This window comes from Myotis davidii, unplaced genomic scaffold (genome assembly GCF_000327345.1).
Source record: "Myotis davidii unplaced genomic scaffold, ASM32734v1 scaffold107, whole genome shotgun sequence".
NCBI classification, from domain to species: Eukaryota; Metazoa; Chordata; class Mammalia; order Chiroptera; family Vespertilionidae; genus Myotis; species Myotis davidii.
In genome coordinates, this window is record NW_006383012.1 from 1,132,084 (window position 1) to 1,154,102 (window position 22,019).

Consider the following 22,019-nt stretch of genomic DNA (forward strand, 5'->3'; position numbering starts at 1 on the left):
GTGGCAGCCCCTGAGACACCTTCAGAAAATCTTTAGAATTCAAACTTTGGAATATAGTCATGCACGATCTGCTTGAGAACAGGGAAATATTCTGAGAAATGTGTTGCTAGGCGATTTCATCATCATAGAGGCACTTCTATTATTAACATTTTACGTTAAATGTGGTCAACGTGTTAGGACTGATGAGCCACTATTGATATACTACTATTAACTAATGTCCCATATTTTACATTAGGGTTCTCTATTTGTGTTATCAATTCTATGGGATTTGACAAAGATATTATGAGATGTATCCACCACAATATATCTACCTTTCTTGAATTTTTGCACGTGCACACACACACACAGATACAATGCACTAATATTATTAAATTTTGTTGGATTAAAATTGTGTATCTTTAATATTTGATAACTTATTTCATCATTTTGAAATACTGACTTTCTATTTTAAACAATAATGAGTTTTGGATAATTTTACTGCATGTAGTGAAAGGTTGACATATTCCTGAAAGTTATACTTAAATTACATTTTCATATATACTAATATGTATAATTTAGTGACTCTCATGAATACTGTGGCATGCCCTTTGGGAAATAAATAATCTCTTTGAAACATACTTAGCTCATAAATTACTTTTTCAATGTATAATTTTAAAAGAATTAAACCCAACCTGTAAGACATTTTATCAAAAGGACAATTACTCTTATGCCACAGAATTATTCAGTGGTTAAGGGCTTGCATTAGGGATTTATTTAAAATTCCTTAAATAGAAAGTTATTTCTAATCATATTTTAGTAAAGTCTCTTTTACTGCAACATAGAAATATATTTTGTTGCTGAGTGAGTGCAAAGTTAAAGTAGATTATAGTTATCATGTAGGAGTTTTATTCTAACCTGCAATCATCAGAACACATCATGAGTGACATGCTTTGTTCTATCAGATGAAAGCCATTGACAAGGTAAGTATCATGTAATCCGGGGTCTATATGCAGGCTGACAGGAGGCTGGAGGCCATCTCCTCTCAGGAATAATTAATGGAGCAGAAAGTCAAAGTAAAGATTCTGTACAGACAGGATAACACTTTCTAAATCTCTGCAGATTGTTTTCTGAGAAAAAAGGGTGCAGGCATTGTAATAGCTAAGGGAACTATGCTAGGAATAGTGTGTCCAAATAGAATCTCACTACCTACCTACCCAGGGTCTTATCTCCTACATAATTTCAAAGCTTCCTAACTAACTACTTCCCAGCTCTAAGAGTCTGTGTATTGAAAGAATGCTTCATATTAATTAAATATAACATAATTTAATGAATCAGGAAAAACAGTGTTATTAGTTTTTTAAAAATAAAGTCAAGAGTTTGTAGACTTTTTTTTAAAACAGTATGACTTAAACTGGACCATGGCTATGGGATAAAATTTGAGTAGAAGGATAACAAGGCATTACAGCAGGGTATTTTGTGAATAGATTGTGTCCGTTAGGGCTCTTAGTTATATGAATCAGAAAGCAACTCTGGTAACATAAGCAAAAAAAAGAATTGATTGGATGGATACAGAGTAATTCATTAAATTAAGAGGGAGCAGGACAGGGGCCTGGCATACAAACACAGTCTCAAATGCAGCCTCAGCGCTTAGTGTGATCACCTTTGACCACTTCCCTGAGATATCTTCTCAAATTTAAAATTCCTCAAAAAATACAAATTAAGAAATATGCTTCTAAATATTGCATGGGTCAAAGGGAATAGGACGATAAAAATTAGAAAGAATCCTGAACATAATAAAATTATGATATCAAAATCTGCTGGATACAGTTAAAGGTGTGTTTAGAGGGACATGTATAGAGGTATATAAAGTTGAAAATTATCAAAGATTTCATGTTCAGAAACTATAAAGAGAACAAAAGTTAAACTCAGGGGACAGAGATATTAAATAGTAATAGAGGGAAGAAATATATTTAAATAAAAAGCAAACATGAAATAAATAAATCAACAAAGCCAAACTTTGTTCTTATTTTTTCTTATTAAATCATTGTTATTAACCTGGTAAGAATGGTTTTAAAATATGAAGAAACACAGATTTATTAATATCAGGAATAGAAAAGAGAATATATCTCAACTCTACCTACATAAAAATATAAAATAAAGCAGTATTATTAACAACAAAACAACAAGAAAGCCCACTGCATGGGAAAACATATTTGCCAACGTCATATCTGATAGGGCCTAATCTCCAAAATTTATAGGGAACTCATACAACTTAACAAAAAGAAGATAAACAATCCAATCAAAAAATGGGCAAAGGATCTAAATAGACACCTTTCAAAAGAGGACATTCAGAAAGCCAAGAGACATATGAAAACATGCTCAAAGTCACTAATCAAAACAACAATGAGGTACCATCTCACATCTGTCAGACTGGCTATCATCAACAGATCAACAAACGACAAGTGCCGGTGAGGATGTGGAGAGAAAGGAACCTTTCTGCACTGCTGGTAATAATGCAGACTGGTGCAGCCACTGTAGAAAACAGTATGGAGTTTCCTCAAAAAATTAAAAATGGAACTTCCATTTGACCCAGTAATCCAACTTGTAAGAGATCAACCAAAGGACTTGTATGCATGCATATAAGCATAACCAATGGACATAAGACACTGGGGGGTAGGGGAGGTCAGGGGATTGTCAAGGGCGGGGGGAAAAAAGGATACATATGTAATACCCTTTGAAGTACTTTAAGCAATAAAACAATAAAAAAAACACACAATCCTACTCTGAGAATTTTTTATAATTTTGGTAAGCTATATAAGTTAATTGAAAAAGTTAAAAAGAAAAAAAAATGACCACTCAAATAGTTGCAGAAAAACATTTATTAAGAGTTAATACTCTTTATGATAAAAATTCTCAACAAATTAGGAATAGAAAAGAACTTTTACTTTCTCATTGAGATTAGGAACACATCAGGCACATTTACTCTTAAGAGTTCTATTCAACGTTTTCCTTGGTAGTCTAGCCACTATAATATGACATAGTGGGTAATACTAAAGATTATAATTTAAAAACTCTTAGGAAGGTGCAAATTAAAAAATCCAAAAGGTTTGTTTGCCATAAAGTAACTATCCACAAATCAATCATATTTTATATAGTAGCAATAAATAATAAAAATTAAATATTAAAAAAAACATTTTAAATGCTACCATTAAAATATCTGCAAGCCTTCTTACGGAAAACTACAAAGTATTTAGGGAAAATAAGGAAGATATAAATAAAAGAGGAATATAACATGTTTATATTTTGTGCAGGAGTCAAGTATTTTGTTAGGTCAATTCCTCTTTATTTATCTGTAGAGTAAAAAAAAAAAAAGTTCTAATTAAAGCCCCAGTACTTTATTTTTATTAAAATTGAGAGGCTGAATCTAAATTTTGTATAAAAATTCAAAAGGACTAGAATAGCCAAAGACATTCCTAAATAAAAAATCAATACTGTGGATTTTAAACTACCAAATAATAACATAAATTATAAAGTTACAGTAATGAAGACAGAATAAATGTTGAACTAAAAATAGAAAAGTAGCTCTATTGAATATAATTTTTAAAAGTTGATTAACAGAACCAATATATGATATCACTTGACTTGTGATATAGGTGCCACTGTAATGTAATAGGAAATACGTAATCTATTTAATAATTATGTATTAATTATTAATACATGATGCTGGGTTACACAGTATATACAAGATTTAATTTGAGGTTGATCACAGACAGAAATATGAGAGGTAAAACAATAGATTTTCTATAAGTAAACATAAAAAAATTACCTTTATAACTTTGGGGGTAGGTAAGGATTTCATATGCAGAACATAAAATCTTAGTAAAAAAAAAAAGATAAAGTGGGCTTTATTAAAATTGAGAACTTCTGTCTTTCAAAAGATAACATTAAAAGTGAAACACGCTCAGTGGTTGAGCATTGATCTATGAACCAGGAGGTCATGGTTCCATTCCAAGTCAGGGCACATGCCAAGGTTGAGGGCTGGATCCCCAGTGTGAGGCTTGTAGAAGGTAGCCAATCAGTGATGCTCTCTCATTATTGATGTTTCTGACTCTCTCTCTCCCTTACCCTTCCTCTCTGAAATCAATAAAAATATATTTTTGAAAAATGTGAAACGCAACTGTGATAGGAAGAAATAGTCACAATGAATGTTTCAGGAATACACTTATTTTTAGGGTATATAAAGAATTCCTAGAAATTATTATGAAAAAAAATTGACAATGTAATACAGAAGATACTTGAACAGATACTTTACAAAAGAAGATATCCCAATGACAAAAAATTTATAAAATAACCCAGGATAAGTAATCTTCAGGGAAATAACAAAGTAATATCATGAGATACCACTAATTCCAACTCGTATTAAAAATACTAAAAATACCAAATATTGGCAGGGATATGGAGCAATTTTAATTTTCATCCAAAGATGGTAAAACATAATTTAACTTCTTTGAAATCTCTTTGGCAGTGTCTGTTAAAGGTAATTTTCCTATACATGATAGTCTATACCTCAGTAATTCAACTCCTAATTATATACTAATAGAAACAAATTCATTTTCTCATCAAAAAATATGTACCAGAATGCACAGAAGTCTTTATTTAAAATTAGCAATGCTGAATGTTCATTGATAGCAGGCAGGATGGATAATGTGTGGTACATTTCTACTATCAGACACTATACAGCAATGAAAAAAATTACATAAAACAGGGATTAATTTCAGACATATTGATACAAAAATATTATATAAAAGAGTATATATTTTATGATCATGTTCATAGAAACTTCAAAAATATACAAACCTGCACTATAATAATAAAAGTCAAAATTCTGCTTACCTTAAGCATAATGACTTGGAGAGGCATGCAACAGAGTTCTGTGCTTATAGGAAATATTTTATCTTTTTCTTTGGGTGAGCCCATGAGTTAATATGAGTGTAAAAATTCATCAATCTGAACACTTCATATCTGTGTATTCTATTGCATATGAATAGTAGAACAGCAATAAAAACATTCTTTATTATGATTTTATTTTTTATTTATTTTTTAAACTTTTTTATGTATTTTTTATTGTTTGAGGTATTATAAATAGTAGTACATATGTCTCTCCCCCCCCACTTATTATTATTTTAATTATATTGATTGGGTGACATTATTTAATAAAATTATATATAGATTTCAAGTGTACAATTCTATGATACATCATCTGTATATTGTATTGTGTGCCCACCACCCAGTCAGATCTTCCCTCACCACATATTGATCCCCTTCACCCTTTTCTACCTCCCCACCCCCTTTCCCTCTGTTAAACAACCACACAGTTGTCTGTATTTATGAGTCTTTGTTTGTTTTTCTCATTTGTTGCTTTCAGTTTTATATGCCACATATGAATGAAATCATATGGTTCTTAACTTTTTCGGTCTGACTTATTTTGCATAACATGAAATTACTTGGAGTGAAGTTATGATTGGTCAAGGTCGTTGTCATGCTTACCCCTTAGCATGGGCAGATTGGAACACCTTGTCTCAGAGTTTCACAAAATCACAGTAAGGATTCCTAAGAAAATTAAATTTCCCAAGAAAATTAAAAGGATTATTACCAAGGACAGAGGAGGGATGTTGTGCTGGCAAATCAACAGATGACTGTCAAATATGGTAATGGCAGGACAATAATAATAACAGACACTTACGTTTATGTAAGCCTTTATTTTTTAAATACATTGTTATTGATTTCAGAGAGGAGGAGAGAGGGAGAGAGAGATAGAAACATCAATGATGAGAGAGAATCACGGATCCGCTGCCTCCTACACGCCCCCACTGGGGACCGGGTCTGTAACCCAGGCATGTGCCGCCACTGGGAATCAAACCATGACCTCCTGGTTCATAGGTTGACCCTCAACCACTGAGCAACACCAGCTGTGCAAGCCTTTATTTTTTATTGCGTTTAACCCTAACAACAATCCTATGAGCAAGTACTGTCATCATTTTTTACATTTAATGTTAATAAGGCACAGAGAGCACGTAGAGAGGCAGATTTAAGAACTGAAGGCAAATTGCCTGTCTCAAGAGTCCACATTAGGAACCTCTATGTTATGCTGCCTTTCAGATATTCTCTAGATGTTCAAGGATATTGAAGTAAACCAGGCAGAATACAGAAAAGGGAAGCAGGAAAAATAAAAGATCTTTATTAAACTATTTCTTTGTTCCATTTCATTCTACTTATGGGGAAAAAAGTTTGCAAACCTTCATTTTATGAATAAGAAGCCAATTTATGGCTGCAAATTTGCTAATGCCTGGGAGCTTATAAAAACTCACCAACCCCAAATCATTTCATCTTTAATGATTTATCACATATAATTGGAAATTGAGAGCCTTTGTCCTTTCTAAAGCTCAATATCTTCTCTTTGAAAATTAGGGGCTTCAGTGTTTATGATACCAAAAGATTCATTATGCCATTCATTCAAAGATTAGAACTTCTACTTGGAAGTGGATAACAGAAAATGCCATTTGGGTCCCTCATCATAATATTGAATAAGGTCACATAATTGGAAAGTCATTTAAGCATAGCAGGTGTTATTGGGTGATCCTACAGTCAGATACCACAGTTATGGTCTTGCTTGCAAACCCAAGTCATTTCAAAGTGGAGAGGATAACAGTTTCAAAAGGGTGAAAGAAAGAAAAGTCTTGTGAATGAAATCATGCTTTGAAGGCAAGCATACCCATGCCCTCAGGAAGTTGTAGCAACAATCAGAATTTAATCCAATGAAATAAACTACGGTAGGGCAGAGGAAGGTAATGTTAAATAAGAGGCTTTATTGGATTGGCCTCTGAAACAGATAAATGTGCGAATGCAAAGCTGATAAAAGAAATAAGTTTGATATAACCCATTAAATGAATCAATATCAATCTGCTAACACTAATCTCTTTATGGCAGTTTTCATTATAAATCACGACCCGCATTTTTTAATAACCCACTATCAAAAGTCTAGCTTTGAGTGAAATTAAGGGTTATCTTTACATATTATTAATGCGCTTGTCCCTGAATATTAACTCAAAACAAATTTATCATTTCCCTCAAAGCCCGCTCACCTTCATAGCCTTTCATGATCCTTACATTTGTCTCCTTCTATTCGGCTTAAAATATTCTGATTTTTTTAAAAATGGGCAAACATAGCAGAAATTTATGAGCTTTAGGAAATCTTTACAATTCAGATGAACTTTTATGTATTTCTTCATTACAGAAATCTCAAAGTCACTTCCATGTGGGTGTTAATATTTTCATTTATACACATCCAAAGGCAATTATATTTTCAAAGGCAATTCTAACCTCAAATATAATCTCCTCATGTGATATCTTTTTCTTTTTTTTTTCTTTTTTTAAAATATATTTTATTGATTTTTTACAGAGAGGAAGGGAGAGAGATAGAGAGTCAGAAACATTGAGAGAGAAACATCGACCAGCTGCCTCCTGCACACCCCCTACTGGGGATGTGCCCGCAACCCAAGTACATGCCTTGACCGGAATCGAACCCGGGACCCTTCAGTCCGCAGGCCGACGCTCTATCCACTGAGCCAAACCGGCTTCGGCTGATATCTTTTTCTAAAATCAAGAGAAATGGCAAATCTTACTTAATAAGGAGAGAGAATCTTTGATGTGCAGGGGAAATATTCCACAGGTGTGGCAGAAGCCAGGGTAACCAACTATCTTGTACATTTTGACCTGCTGTTCAGAGGTCAACATTGTTTCCCATCCCTAACCTTTAAATCAAGCTCTCAAGATGGCATGGGCCTACTTAGCACAAGCCTCAGAAAAGACACTGCATTTATGTCTAATCTTGGGAAAGCAGGAGAAGGGAAGAAGTGAAATCCTATAATAAAACAAGTTGTCAACATATATGTCAATGAAAATAAAACTGTCTGGAACCAAAGACAGTAATAAAATTGTGAAACACAGGTAAATTGAAGCCGGATATAAGAAAGACGGAGCAGTGACATGTGAAGTAACTAGATACTGAACTGATTTTCCAAAGGGGTTTCATAAAGCCTCCAAGTTAGTTAACAGATACTAATTTCTGAGGAAAGAAGTTGAGGACTTTCTTTAACATTAATTAACATATTAGTGGCCTTTGTAGACATGAAAGAAAGAAAAAGAGAGAAAGAGAGCGAGAAGAAGGGGGGGGTGGAGAGAAAATCATTCTGATTATAAAAATGAAAGATAAAAACTTCATGTAAGACCAAAAATGTTCAGCTGTATATATGTATTTAGCACATAATTAGAATCTTCTATATACTGGGCATTGTGCTAAATTATGAAATCCCAAATGGAAAATCATATACATATTCTCAAGGAGTTCAGGACCAGATCTGATCTTTACATTAGAAGAGAACCACCTCTGAGCAGATACAATCCTAAGGAATAGGCAGGACACTGTTCTGTGAGAATTTGATGGAAATTGATCTAAAGGCAGAAACTGGACCAGATACTCCTTGGGATATTTCTTATTTCAATATCGATGTTAAGAGTGAGAGTGATTGCAAAAGAGTCGAACGTTGGATGTTTTACCAATCAAATCTTTTAGAGAGTTGATACTTCTCAATTTTAGTATTCTGCATATGGCATTTGAAGATGGTCATATTTAAATAATCCAGCCCTAACATCTCTTATTTTGTTCTTCCTGTTTTGATTCACGTTTCCAACCTAAATGGGTGTTTTAATTTAGAAGCAGACAAATTTGAGTCACTATATGTGTAATGTAGATATATTTATTTTAAATTGCATGCAGAATGACATATATTAGTAGAGTAGGGGAGAGAATGAATACATGTCGAAATAAGATGGATCTGAAATTTAATGTAAGTTCTGCTCTTTATTCAGTATTGACTAACCTGTTTACTTATCTGCATATTTATTTTCATTATCCATCTGTACTTAGGTTTTTCCACCTTTTCCCTTAAGAGTCCTTAGTTTATTAGTTACAGTTATTTTAAATTTTTGATCTCTCTTTTCAAAATCTCTGTCATAATTATGTCTGGTTCTGATGCTTTTTTTGTCACTTCAAGTGATGTTGTCTAGCAGTATGTCTTGTAATTTTTGAATGAAAGCTGGACTTAATGTACTGTGTAAAAGTAATTGAAACATGCCTTCAGTGTGAAATCTTATGTTTGTCTGGCTGTGGGTTAGGCTGTGTTTACTGTTTGCTATTAGTATAGCTGTAGGTTTCAGAGGATAAAGTTTTCTCTGTTGTCTTTATCTTTGTCTTGTTTGTTATCTTTGTGTTTCTCTAGAGACTTTATGTCTGAGATATGAAGTTCATTCCATTGCAATCCCCTTATGTAGGAGCCCCGCTGATATGGCGGTAAGATGTGGCAAGAAGGAAATTATTTGATGGCCCTATAATTAGATCTTAGTCATTTTGTGAGCCTGTGCCCCTGGGTTGTATGCTTCACAAGTGCTTCCCAGACTCTCCGCCCCCAACGCCCCAACACACACATACACAACTCACACACACACACTTAAATGAGATGGAAAGGCTTGAGGGGCTAGAGTTGGGTATTTCCTTTTTCACAGGTCAGTTAGTCACTGATAAAACTGAAGGTGCTTAGACTCCAGTGAAACACTTCCTGTTAAGCACATGCCTTTGTTAAAGCAAACAATGCATTTGGGTATATTTCAAAATGGTTATAGCCCCTTCCCGCTGTCCCAGCCCCCCATGCCTAAAGCAGAAGGCGATTTTTTTTCTTTTGATTTTTCACTCTGCAAACCTGGACTCCTAGAGGTTAATCTCAGGAACGTGTGAAATCCACGTAAAACGAAAAGTTTTGACTCTCAAAATTGTTCATTCTGAGCCTCCAGTACTTCATCAATTCAAGTCTATGTTTTTGTACACATTTCTTGGCTAAAGTGATGAGCTCTGTATCTGACTGTCTCTCCAACTTGGGGCGGGGGGCAGTTGTTTGCTTTTTGACCTCAATTTTCTGATGGATCTAAAAAGAGCTGTTGATTTGTAGTTTGTTCAGCTTTTTGTCTTGTGGTAACTGTAGGAATGATACTTCCACCCTCATTATATGTCAGACTGGAAACCAGAAATACCCCTTATTCCTCAACACCTTCAGATATTCTCGGTCTTCTCTTTCTCTTCTGTCTTTATCTTCCTTTTCCCAAGCTATGGCTTCTTCCTCAGGAGTCATCCCTGATTCATTATTTTGTTGGTCTTCAGACACTTTCCTCCCACCTATCGTGATGCATGAAGGCAAGTCTGTGTTCTAAGGAAAGGATGAGGGACACCCTGTTTCTACCCAAGGTGAGGTGAAGAAGCTTCTGGTTTCTGAATTCAGCTTAGACTGAAGTCAGGACACAAAGCCTTCAGAAAATGCTCTTGGTTGCTGCTGTGCTTAGAGTAAAGGTCACTGGGGTAGACTGACATGAAGCCCAACAAAGGACAGGTAAACAGGGGGCTTGAAGCCTTTCCTGGAATAGAAGCATAAAAATAGACCAACTGGAGAGCTGGGGAAATAGGGAAACACTGTTCTGTTTACTGCACACAAACAAAAAAGTTTGAATAATATAAAGTTAAAACACTTCCTGAGTATAGTGCCCAGCTCAGCTGAGCTGTTAAAGGAAGCATCAAATGAACAAGAATGCAGAAGTACTTCCCTGGCCAGTGTGGGTCAATGGTTGAGCATTGACCCATGCATCAGGACATCACAAGTTCCATTCCCAGCAGGGCACATGCCCTGGTTGTGGGCTTAATCCCCAGCAGAGGGCTTGCAGGAAGCAGCCAATGGATGTTGATGTTTCTCTCCTTCTCCCTTCCCCTCTCTCTTTCTCAAATCAATAAAAACGTGTGTCTTTTTTAAATGTAGAAAAAAATGTAGAGATACTGTCCTGGTATAGAGTGTAAACACACGTTCCTTTCAAAAGTGATAGGAATATTTTGGAATTATACACCACAGAGAAATAATTAACTTTTGCCAGGTTATCTGGACTCAGGCAATCTCAGAAATATAATAGAAAGAGAGGAGGATGATAAAGGGCCTCAGCACCAATCTAAAGAGGTGCCTTCTGTTTACCAGTTTTTGTTTGGTATCAGGCACTCTTTGGTACCTGCAGAATTTCTATTATTTAATCATCATAAACTTACCAGAGAATAATTATTATCTTCATTATAAAGATGAAGAAATTCAGCTTCAAAGTACTAAGTAGCAGGGTCATGGTTTCCCTGCTATTTATTTCTTTAGCCAGAATTCATACCCAGATCTGCATTATCTCAAAGCCTGTGCTTTTAAACCACTCTTCTCTCCTCTACAGAAAGCCACTTTTTGTTATCAATGATCCATTCTTATTAGTAACTGAATTGTCTAGCTGTGAATCTGCTCTTAGGATGACATTGAGAGTCTGGCTTTCCACCAGAGGCTTAGTATGTTATTAGTATTTTTAATCCAGTTTGTTCTTTATGGACACATGGCCCTTTACCATGGCCTATTAAAAACATATCATATTTTCCTGGATCAGGGGGATCCATTTAAATACCTGATTGCACTTTATTTTTATTTTATTATTGGCTATCATATCCACCTGTATGCACTTGGATAGCATTCAGGCAAATATCATATTAAGCTTAAAAGAATATGAAAATATCTCTGTGAGCAGATGAATCTAATTATAGTGAACAGGAATGGAGACTTTTTTTTCTTATGATTCAGCCCTCTTTATTAGCTAAATCTCTTCCTGGAATGTCTTGGAGCACCATGCTTTCTTTAGTCCCTTTTGATTTGTGGAAGAGTGCAGAGAAGGTTGGTCATGAGTAAGGTAATTGCATAACTGCATAATTTATTTCCAGACAAGGATACTTTTGAAAGAGAAAAAGGGATCCAAATCAGTAAGGATATTGGGACAAGTGACATAATTAGGGATTGTTCTGGGTGAACTAGGGCTTTTGGTGATTCTTTATATTTGTAGATTTACCCTTATATTAGGGTTCTTCAGAGAAATAGAATCAATAAGACATGCAGATGATAGTAGACAGGAAAAATAGATGATAGATAGATAGATTAAAAGATATATTATAGAAATTGTTTTATTTGATTATGGAGGCCAAGAAATCCCTCAATCATCCCTCTGCAAGCTAGAGAACCAGGAAAGCTGGAAATATAAATCAGCTTGAGTCCAAAGGCCTAAGAATGGGGGGCCAATGCTATAAGTTCCACGCTGTGTATAAAAGCCAGAAAACCAAGAAGACCGATGTCCTAGGGCAGAAGACAGGTGCTTCAGGCCAAGCTGAGAGCATGAATTCACCCTCCCTCCACCTTTTTCTTCTGTTCTTCTCCTCAGGGTATTGGATGATGCCCATCAGGATTGGTACAGGGGATTTTTACTCAGTCTGACTCAAATGCTAATCTCTTCCGGACACTCCCAGAAATAATGTTTCACCAGCTACTTCAGCATATTCTTAGCACAGTCAACTTGTTAAATAACATTACCATTATAAACTTTTGAACAATAATAGATACAGAGGCAGAGCTGCCTCAAACAGAGTGTCAAACTGCATCGGGAAGGCCGGGGAGGGTTCGGGGGCGGGGGGGAGGGGGGTAAGAGATCAACCAAAGGACTTGTATGCATGCATATAAGCCTAACCAATGGACATAAGACACTGGGGAATAGGGGAGGCTAGGGGACTGTCTAGGGCGGGGAAAAAATGGACACATATGTAATACCCTTTGTAATAAAAAATAAAATTTGAAAAAAAAAAAAACATTAACCATCAAAACCCCCAAGGAAGTGTTAAGGAATTTGAACAATTTCAAATTCTTGGAGATTTCTTGGGCAAGGATAGAACTCATCTTGCATCAGCTACTTACCAGTATGTGTAATTCATGGAGATAATGGTACACTGAAAAAAGCCAGTGTGTTTAAAGTGAGAGCTAACTTGACAGTGGGAGTCGGTTCTATTTGAGTAAGGAAATAAATACATTCACCACAGATGTTCCATGTATGACTGTGTTTCACAGAAGACAGACTATCTGTATCATTATCTTCTCTACTTCTACATTATTCTGCTCTAATAGGGTTTAACAAGATTTATTAAACAGAGTCAGCAATACTCTTCCTTCCGTCTTCACCCATATAAGTGAACATTATTCACATTTCTTTCCAAATTAGGCACTTTTGTATTGTTAAAGAGAAAACCACAGGTTCAAATGGCATCACTTAGGCTAGGAACCCATGATAAAATCCAGATTTAAGTCCTGATTTAATTGTAGTTTCAACTGTAACAGAGTGTAACGTTCAGTCTCTCTGACTCCATCTTGCTCAAGCTTGCTTCGTCCCCATGGCCTTCAGGCTAATAGCTTCTGCATATAGACAGGCTAATTATTAGAGGAATTCTGCTTAAGGCTTGAGTTTTACAAAAAACAGCCCTCCTCCTTCCCTTTTTCTCAGACATTAAAGGAGCCTGAACTCTTGTACTTTGGTTAGTGGGGTTTGAGGAACCACTAGGTCGCCCATCTTCTCAGTTGGTGCCTTCTCATCAATTAACGTTTCCTTACTCCAAATGCTGATGTTTTGAGTTCTGGCCTTTTGAAGCCTCAGGAATACACACTTTGGACCCTTACCACAACCTCTCCCAGAAACATCCTATCTAATAAAGAGGGAATATGCTAATTGAATTCCCTGCCCTCAAAGATGGTGGTGCCCACAGCCAATAAGGAGGGATTATGCTAATTGACCACCCTGTCCTCAAAGATGGCAGTGTCCACAGCCACAAGATGGTGGCACCCAGTCCCCTCAGCCCTGCCCGGGCAGCAGGCATGCGGCAAGGCTGGGCCCACCCCCAGGAAGGCCTAGCTGCTCTGCGTGCCTGCCTCCGGAGTCCCCCAGTCCCCTCAGCCCCCACAGCTGCCCAGGGCCAGCATGAGGTGCAGGCAAGCCTCTGATGGCAGCTGCCCAGCCAATGCCCAAGGCACAGGCAAGCCCCTGATGGTGGCTGCCCAGCCGCCCAGGGTCACCCGAGGCTCAGGTAAACAGGGCCGTCCGAGGCTTGTGCTGTCAGCAGTGGCAGCAGCAGAGGTGTTATGGGGGCATCACCTTCCCCTGATTGCCGGGTCACCTCCCACCCCTGAAGGCTCCCCTACTGTGAGAGGGGACAGGCCGGACTGAGGGACCCCCTCCAGTGCATGAGTTTTCATGCACCGGGCCTCTAGTAATGTTAATAAACCAGAATGGAATTTTCTGGTCAAGCACCAGTAAAGTAATCTCTTACATGAGCCCTCTCCATCCTCCATAGAAAGAAGAGAAAATTTGCATGATCAAGAAGCTCTGTGCTTCTTCCCACATACCTTGACCTGGCATGAGTTAGATCATTTTATAGTAAACTGGACATCCAGTAAGTACGATGTTTCTCTGAGTTCTGTGAGCTGTGCTAACAAATTCATAGAACTTAAGGAGAATGTCATGGGGACTTCTGGTCTTTAGTTGGTTGGTCAGAAACACAGGTAACAACCTGGGCTTGCAATTGGCATCTGAAATGTGTGAGTGTGTGCAGGTGTGTGTGTGTGTAGGGGGGTGTCTTATATGACAGGACCCTTCACCTGTGGAATCTGACACTATATCAAACCTGATACTATCTCCAGGTAGATAGTATCAAAATTGAGTTGAATTATAGGACACCCAGCTAGTGTCCGAAGAAGTGTTTGGGAGTGTGGGGGAAACTTCTTCCCTCACACACTTTGAAATTAGGATCTTAACCCAAAATAGTTATGAAAAGACATAGCTCAAGATTATACTTCCATTTTTTTTCTCTATATACTGTCCTGGAAATTCTAGATTTTCTGGCGTTCTGCATATTAATGGCAACAATTATGTTAATTGGGTAACATTAAAACCCTATAAACCAGTATGTCTAAAAATTATGTGAGCTTTTGGGGAGAAAATGGTCTTCTTTTAACCATACTTTCTATATTCTCAGAAATCACCAGTAGGCCTAGTACAGAGTAGAATATATGTATGTGTGTCTGTATGCATGTATTCTGGGTATTGATGAAGGATATGGCAATAGAGGCATTACCAAATTTAGCGTGGCTTGAGTTATTTGAAGGGACATGTTTTTGCATGAATATCACATGGGAACATATTTCCAATCTAGTCCCTATACCTCCCTAAATTCTTTTCAAGTGGCTAAAAAAATTATTTGTGAAATGTCTAAATGATAACATACTACACATAAAGACTCAACCACATAGACCTATCATTTCTTCTGGGCCCCAGATGAGGGGCTCAATTAATTTTGTGATGTGTACTGAACAGCTGTCAGTAGTAACTTCTAATAACCACATTTAGTCTCCTTATGTGGTTTCTTGGCTCTATCATCTATAGCCCATCTGTGAGAATGGCAGGTAGCCCACAAGCAAGGTGGCAGGTCATCCGCAGTCTGGCACAGGTAGGGGAAGAAAGGTTAGATGAGTGGAGATGATAGAACTCTGCTGGAAACCTTCAGTTCATGTCATAGCCCATAGCAGCTTGGCCTCCTTGTCAAGCTCTCAGCAGCCATTCATGGCCATAGTAAAAAAAAAATGCAAAAGAAAAGCCAAACAAAGTGCAAAACAAGAGTTCTGAAGAGGAGCATAACTATGGTTGGAGTTATTGGCAGCAACTAAGAGTTGGCATCAAATATTTTGGTGCTTTATTGATGTAGATCCCTTTATCTTATAGAGTCCTTTGAGTATAACCTTTGCTTCTACAGATAAACTGAGACTCAGAGAGTGGAATGAATTCATCCATTTCTCACTTGATGTCATAAATCCAGATGACCAAAACATGTAAAAATACGTATTTTTCATCTTTATTTAGACAATGTGCTGTATCAAGGCAAAAATTTTTACCTGCTTTTCTCAGTTAAACATAGCTGTGACTTTGAGTAAGGAAATGTCTCCAAGTTCCAATGCAAAGTGAAGTGAGATCATGGATGCACAATATCTTCTGCAGCCTGGCACATGGGCAGCATTCAGTAAATATCCAACCTGAGCAATGCGCATCCTCCTCCCATATTGCCTCATGAACATAGATTGCATTATGTCAATAGTAGTTATATGGCTAACAAAACCTTTAAAAATGAGTCGGAGCAATATGATGGATTACAAAACTGATCTTCAGAAATGAGTGATGTGTCCAGATTCCCATAATTTCGTGAGGCAGTGAGTTCATCTGTAAATAAATATGGATTTCTCCAGTAAATGAATATGAACTTCCTGAGAGCCTTCCCTCCTACATTTCTTTGCAACATTAAACCTGAAGCTGGACGCTGGGCTCCACATGAAGAAATGTCTCCTTATGTTATTCTATAACTATATTTTAATAACTCAGTGTGATTAAATGAGAGTATAAAAGGCAAATTATACAGATTGATTCTGAGTTCTGACTAGGATATCCCATGGGCCAAGAAAGGCAAATAGCCAAGTGTCTAACTGCAGAATAATCACTAGTTAACATTTAGATGACTAATTTTTGTAAGTACAGTCAAAAACCAGATGAAAGTAAAGCTGAATGCTTGTCTGCAGACAAATATAAAAAGAATAGAAAGTAGTGGATGGGGGGAGCTTTAAAAACATTCACTGCAAACAGGAAATGTTTTCCAGAAAGCTATATTTGGAAGGAAATACACTGGAGGGGAGAGTAGAGAGGCATGGAGTACTATAAGAAGCAAATATGCAGAGTTGAAAGTTAATGAGAAAAATACCAAATTGCTACCATTGACACCTGCAACATCTGACTCCAGTGTTTTGCTCACTTTGAAATCACCATCATAAGGTGTGGACTCAGAGCCCTTCTGCTGCCCAATAACACATAATCCATGGTTATGCCTGCTCCCGCTGGGACTATCAAGTAGGCCTGGTTGCTGTAGTTTCTCAACTTGCCTCTAGAGAAGTGGTTCTCAACAGGTATTCTAGGTGCCCCGTGGGTTTTCAGGTTATTAAGCTTTTAAAGGATGAAGGCTGCCAGCTTGCAGTTTGAAGGTGAGTGGTTAAAAACTCCTGAGGATAAAAAAGATATGGCTTTAAGGCAGCGGTTCTCAACTTGTGGATCGTGACCCCTTTGGGGGTCTAACGACCCTTTCACAGGGGTCGCCTAAGACCATTGGAAAACACATATATAATTACATACTGTTTTGTGATTAATCACTATGCTTTAATTATGTTCAATTTGTAACAATGAAATTGGGGTCACCACAACATGAGGAACTGTATTAAAGGGTCACGGCATTAGGAAGGTTGAGAACCACTGCAGAGTTCTCACAGGGGTCTTCTGGTCTACCTATTGTCAACCCTGTGCCTCTGGTAGGAAGAAGGGCTGTGATGTTCTAGTTCACCATCTTGTTGACATCTGGTCACTATAATGCATTTTCTGGGAACTGCATTTTGGTTATTTTATTTCTTTCAGTCATTGATTTACTCAGCTAATTACAGTTGGTTTAGGCTAACAGTAAATTTATTTTATGTATTCTGAGAACTTACTTGAGTACTTACTTACTGAAAGTGGAGAATGATGACCTAGGTATATGTTGGGTGTCAGAAAGAGATTAACCTGCCATTAATTTTACTGTGTGTGTGTGTGTGTGTATGTGTGTGTGTAAGGCAACTTTACATTTAATTCAAGTCATGCTTTCATTCCAAGACTCACAAAGCAGATATCACACAATAGTTTTATTCAGACTTTCAGGCATTAATTCCCACCTGAAATATTAACTATAATGTTCTTGGGCAGGTATTTAAAATGCTCTTAGCCTCAATTCCTCATGTAACATACAAGGGTGATTATAGTATCTGCCATGTAAGGTTTCTAGCAAGATTAAATGTGATGCGTGTGAAGTCATTATCATATTACCTGGTACAGAATAGGTGTTTAATAACTTCTGAAACCATTTCCTTCCTGGTAACTTGGGAGCTACAGGTAATGTTGCTGAGCACTGTGAAGGTCTTAATTTAATGCATAAAAGTAAATGTCATGATGATACTCTTATAGAATGATGACATGAATATGGTAAATTCAGTTTTCATGGGTAGCCAAGGCCAAGATAGCACCTGGGTTCCAGTGACATCTTTTCTCAACAATATATTGTGAACACTTTTAAAGTTACAGAAAACCTAAAATTTTATAGTGAATATTTATATAACTCTAAATAATTTCTGCTTTTAATGTTTAATGTGTGACTTCTTTCACATATCTCTCTATTTATCCATTAACTTATCCAGTCATAGATACATTTTAGTTTTTGATGTACATATTGATATAATTATATAGTTTTGTTTTGTTTTTTAAATTCTCTTAGTATGGTGAATTATACTGATTGATTTTTGTATTTCTGGAATAAACCCTTCCTGATAATAATACATTATTTTTTATGTTGCTGGATTTGTTTTTCTAATATTTTATAAAGTATTTTTACAACTATATTCATATAGTTTATTGTTATTTTCTTTACTATAACAATTTTCGTCAGGGTTTATAAATAGTCTATCCTGCCCAATAAAACAAATTTGGAAGTGCTCCCTTATCTATTTTCCAAAAGATTTTTTGTAACATGGGTATGATTCCTTCCTTAAAAGTTTGATTGAATCCACTTTTATGTATGTTTTTTTCTAATGAAATGTTTACTCTTATTCATTTTGTTTTTCCTTCTCTGTAATATATCATCTGATTGCTTTTAAGATTTTCTTTTTCTCTTTGATTTTCATCAGTTTGACTATAATGTGTTTATACTAAATTATTATTTTATTTATACTGTTTGATCTTTTTGACTCCAAGAATTTGGATATGCAGTTTAATGTTTTTCACCAAATTTAAACATTTTGTTTATTGTCCTCAAATAGTTTTAATGACCTGTTCTTCCTTTCCAAACTTATTAGGAACCAAGTTTTCCAGACTGCTTAACATTGTTGAATAATTGTCTAAGTCTCTATTTTTTAAAGTACTATTCTCTTTGTTCTGCAGATTACATACTTTCTGTTGATTTTCATATTAGTAGACCCTTTCCATTGCAGTCTTAAATATGTTGTTCAGTCCATCCAATGATTTTTTTTTCCCTAAGAAAAACTGTGCCTTTTATTTCCAAAATAGAAATATAGCATTCAGTTTTCCTGGCATTTCCTATTAGTTCATTCATTATTAACACATTTTGTCTAAGTCTTTGAACCTAATTTCAGTAATTGCTTTAGAGGCCCTGTATTCTAATTCCAACATGAGGTTTATCTTGGGTTCTTTTTCTAATGGGTTGCTATTTTTTTTCTTTGAGTAAGGGCCATATATACTGGCTTCTTTCTATATATAGTATTTTTTTTTTACATATCACACATTATATGTGTGTTACAGGGAATCTGAAACATGTCTTCTATTACAGGGTTTTAAATTTTGTTTTATCAAGTACTGCAATTAATAGTGGACCTGTTCCTTGGCTGGTGTGTTCAGTGGTTAGAGTGCTGACCTTGGCACTGAAGGGTCTCAGGTTCAATTCCCAGTCAAGGGTCGAGGGTGCATATCTCTTTCCGCACTTCATTGGGATGAGTGCAGGAGGCAACCAGTCAATGTGTCTCTCTCACATAGGTGTTTCTCTCTTTCCCACTCCCTCCTTCCCTCCCCCTCTCTCTGAAAAGCAATGGAAAAAGTATCCTCATGTGAGGATTATCCAAAAAACAACAACAACGAAAATGGTGGATCTGTTGTCATTATTAGACTTTTAAAAAAAATCTTGGTTATTGTGGTTTTATTTTATTTTATTTTGTTCTTAGTCCTAAATCTCTCCCCTCCTTACATCTGTATTCTGAGCATGTTCTCTACTCCTCATTTGGCCTTTCCATGGTCTCAACTAAATGCCAACAGTGTTTAGTGAGGTCTCTTCACTTTGGTTCAGCGTCTTCCAACATTTCTCCAATTTCTGGGAAGTTTCTCAAGTCTGAATTGCACAGAAACAGCTGTCTATATGGCAGCATGGTGTCTTGGCCTGCATACCTGCAGCCCCTTTACAAGCCAAGGACTTCCAGGGACTCATGTATTTTGTCCCTCATTCTTCACAGTTTTCTCTTCTCTATTAATTTGTCCAGCTGCTCAGTAGTCTGAACTCTAAACCTGTTTCTTTTATCCAGTAAAACACTAGTCTGCTCTTAAGCATGCCTGGCAGTCTACTCCTACGGAAGCTCACTCAGTGAAATGGTGTGACAAGGGCATCCTTCTCCCTTTACTTCCATTGACTTAGCTCTCTCCTGTTCACCAATTTCAGGCCCACTGTTCTCCACAAATAAAGTCCAGCCTACCCTTCTTTTCAATATCCAAATTGGGGTGGGGAGGAAAGTATTGAAACAACCCAGCTTTTCCTCTACCATAGTCATCTAATAAATGAATCTTTAGGTGAAGTTATTTCCCTGTGGAGCTGATCATGGACTTGGTCCCAGTGGTAAACTTTGAACTTCTGCTCTCCTCACAGTCACTCATCCCTGCTCTCTGACCCTGACATTAAAGACCTCTGATGCCTCACACCATTCAACATGTTCCAGGCCAATCTCTGTGATTTTTGTATTCTGCTCAGAGGTCCATGCAGAGCTCTTCCGCATCTCTGCCTTCTAATGAAGTGCCATTATCTTGTCTTGAGGTTTTTCATTCATCTTTTCAGAAATGAGGCCCAGACACTCTTAAGTATCTACTAGTAAGCACAGCTTTATTCTTAGTCCTGAATAAAACGAACTGCCTCTGTTTCTAACATGTTCATCCTTCAAATGAGAAATCTAAGTCATTTGGCTCCACACGCTGCTTATTTTTTTAAAAAAAAAGAAAGAAGAAAAAATGTCAGTGTGGCCTAGAAGCAAATGAGCTATGTCCTCAGTATCCACATAAATCTGACATGAGTCTATAACTGCAACTTTGGTAGTTTTAAATACATTCAACAAAACTAAAAATAATTTGAAATTTTCTTTTTCCCCTGACAACAAATCAATTAAAAGAGGTGTTATGCCTCCACATACAAGCTTCCATTTCTTTGCTTGGAGTGCATAAGAAAAACATACCATAGTCTCTACCCTTAGATAATAAATCAGTGTGGGACTCAAGACCAATACCCCCCAAGTAATGGTTCTCACTCAGTGGAAATCTATGGCATTGATGTAGTTCAAATTATAAGGGTTTACAGTTTTACATGACACAGTGCCCTTTCTGTGGGAATTTACTGAAAGCAAGTGGAATGAGACAATTTGTGCACACAATAGATACTCAATATCTATAAATATCTGCATCCCTATAGATATAAAATATCTGTAAAAATGTAGTAATGTCTACTACAAATATATAATCAACCTGCTACAAATTCACAAAATGGGCCTCACTCTTTTCATCAAAATCTGATATTAAAATAAAAGAGACACTGAATAACGTTAGATACACATATTCATGCTTCTCTTCATATGTTTTTATATAGTTTATCTAATTTAAGCATCACCATTTCTAGAGTGAGGATGGGACAGTATGTTATTTATCAACAACAACCAAAAAAGTCAGGCTCGGTGTGGTCAAGTGACTTATTGAAGGTCACACAGCTAGTTAAATATTCTATCCAGGCCTCTTCTGATTACACCATACTAATTTGGCTCCTCTAACATGACTGAGATGTCAAGACACTTCAGAAGTTTAAGTGTTTGATCAATAATTCAAGGAGCTACTAATTGAACTGTGGCAACGTTTATGGATGCATTAAAAGGTATCAGCTCTCTAAGAAGCACAACCAAAGGTCATGTGACAGAGGCAGCTCAACCCACCTCATCATAGTCATCCTTCTAAATACATTATTCAGATGTGGAGTTACATGCCCATTAGCTTTAGGTAAAATGCTGGTAAGCACATTTATTTTTGATTTACTCACTAAGCTTATTAATATGTATTTTCTCAAATATTAAGCCAATCTAATTCCACTAGGAACAGGTAAAGGCATTGGGAGAGTCCATTTGAGAATAGGG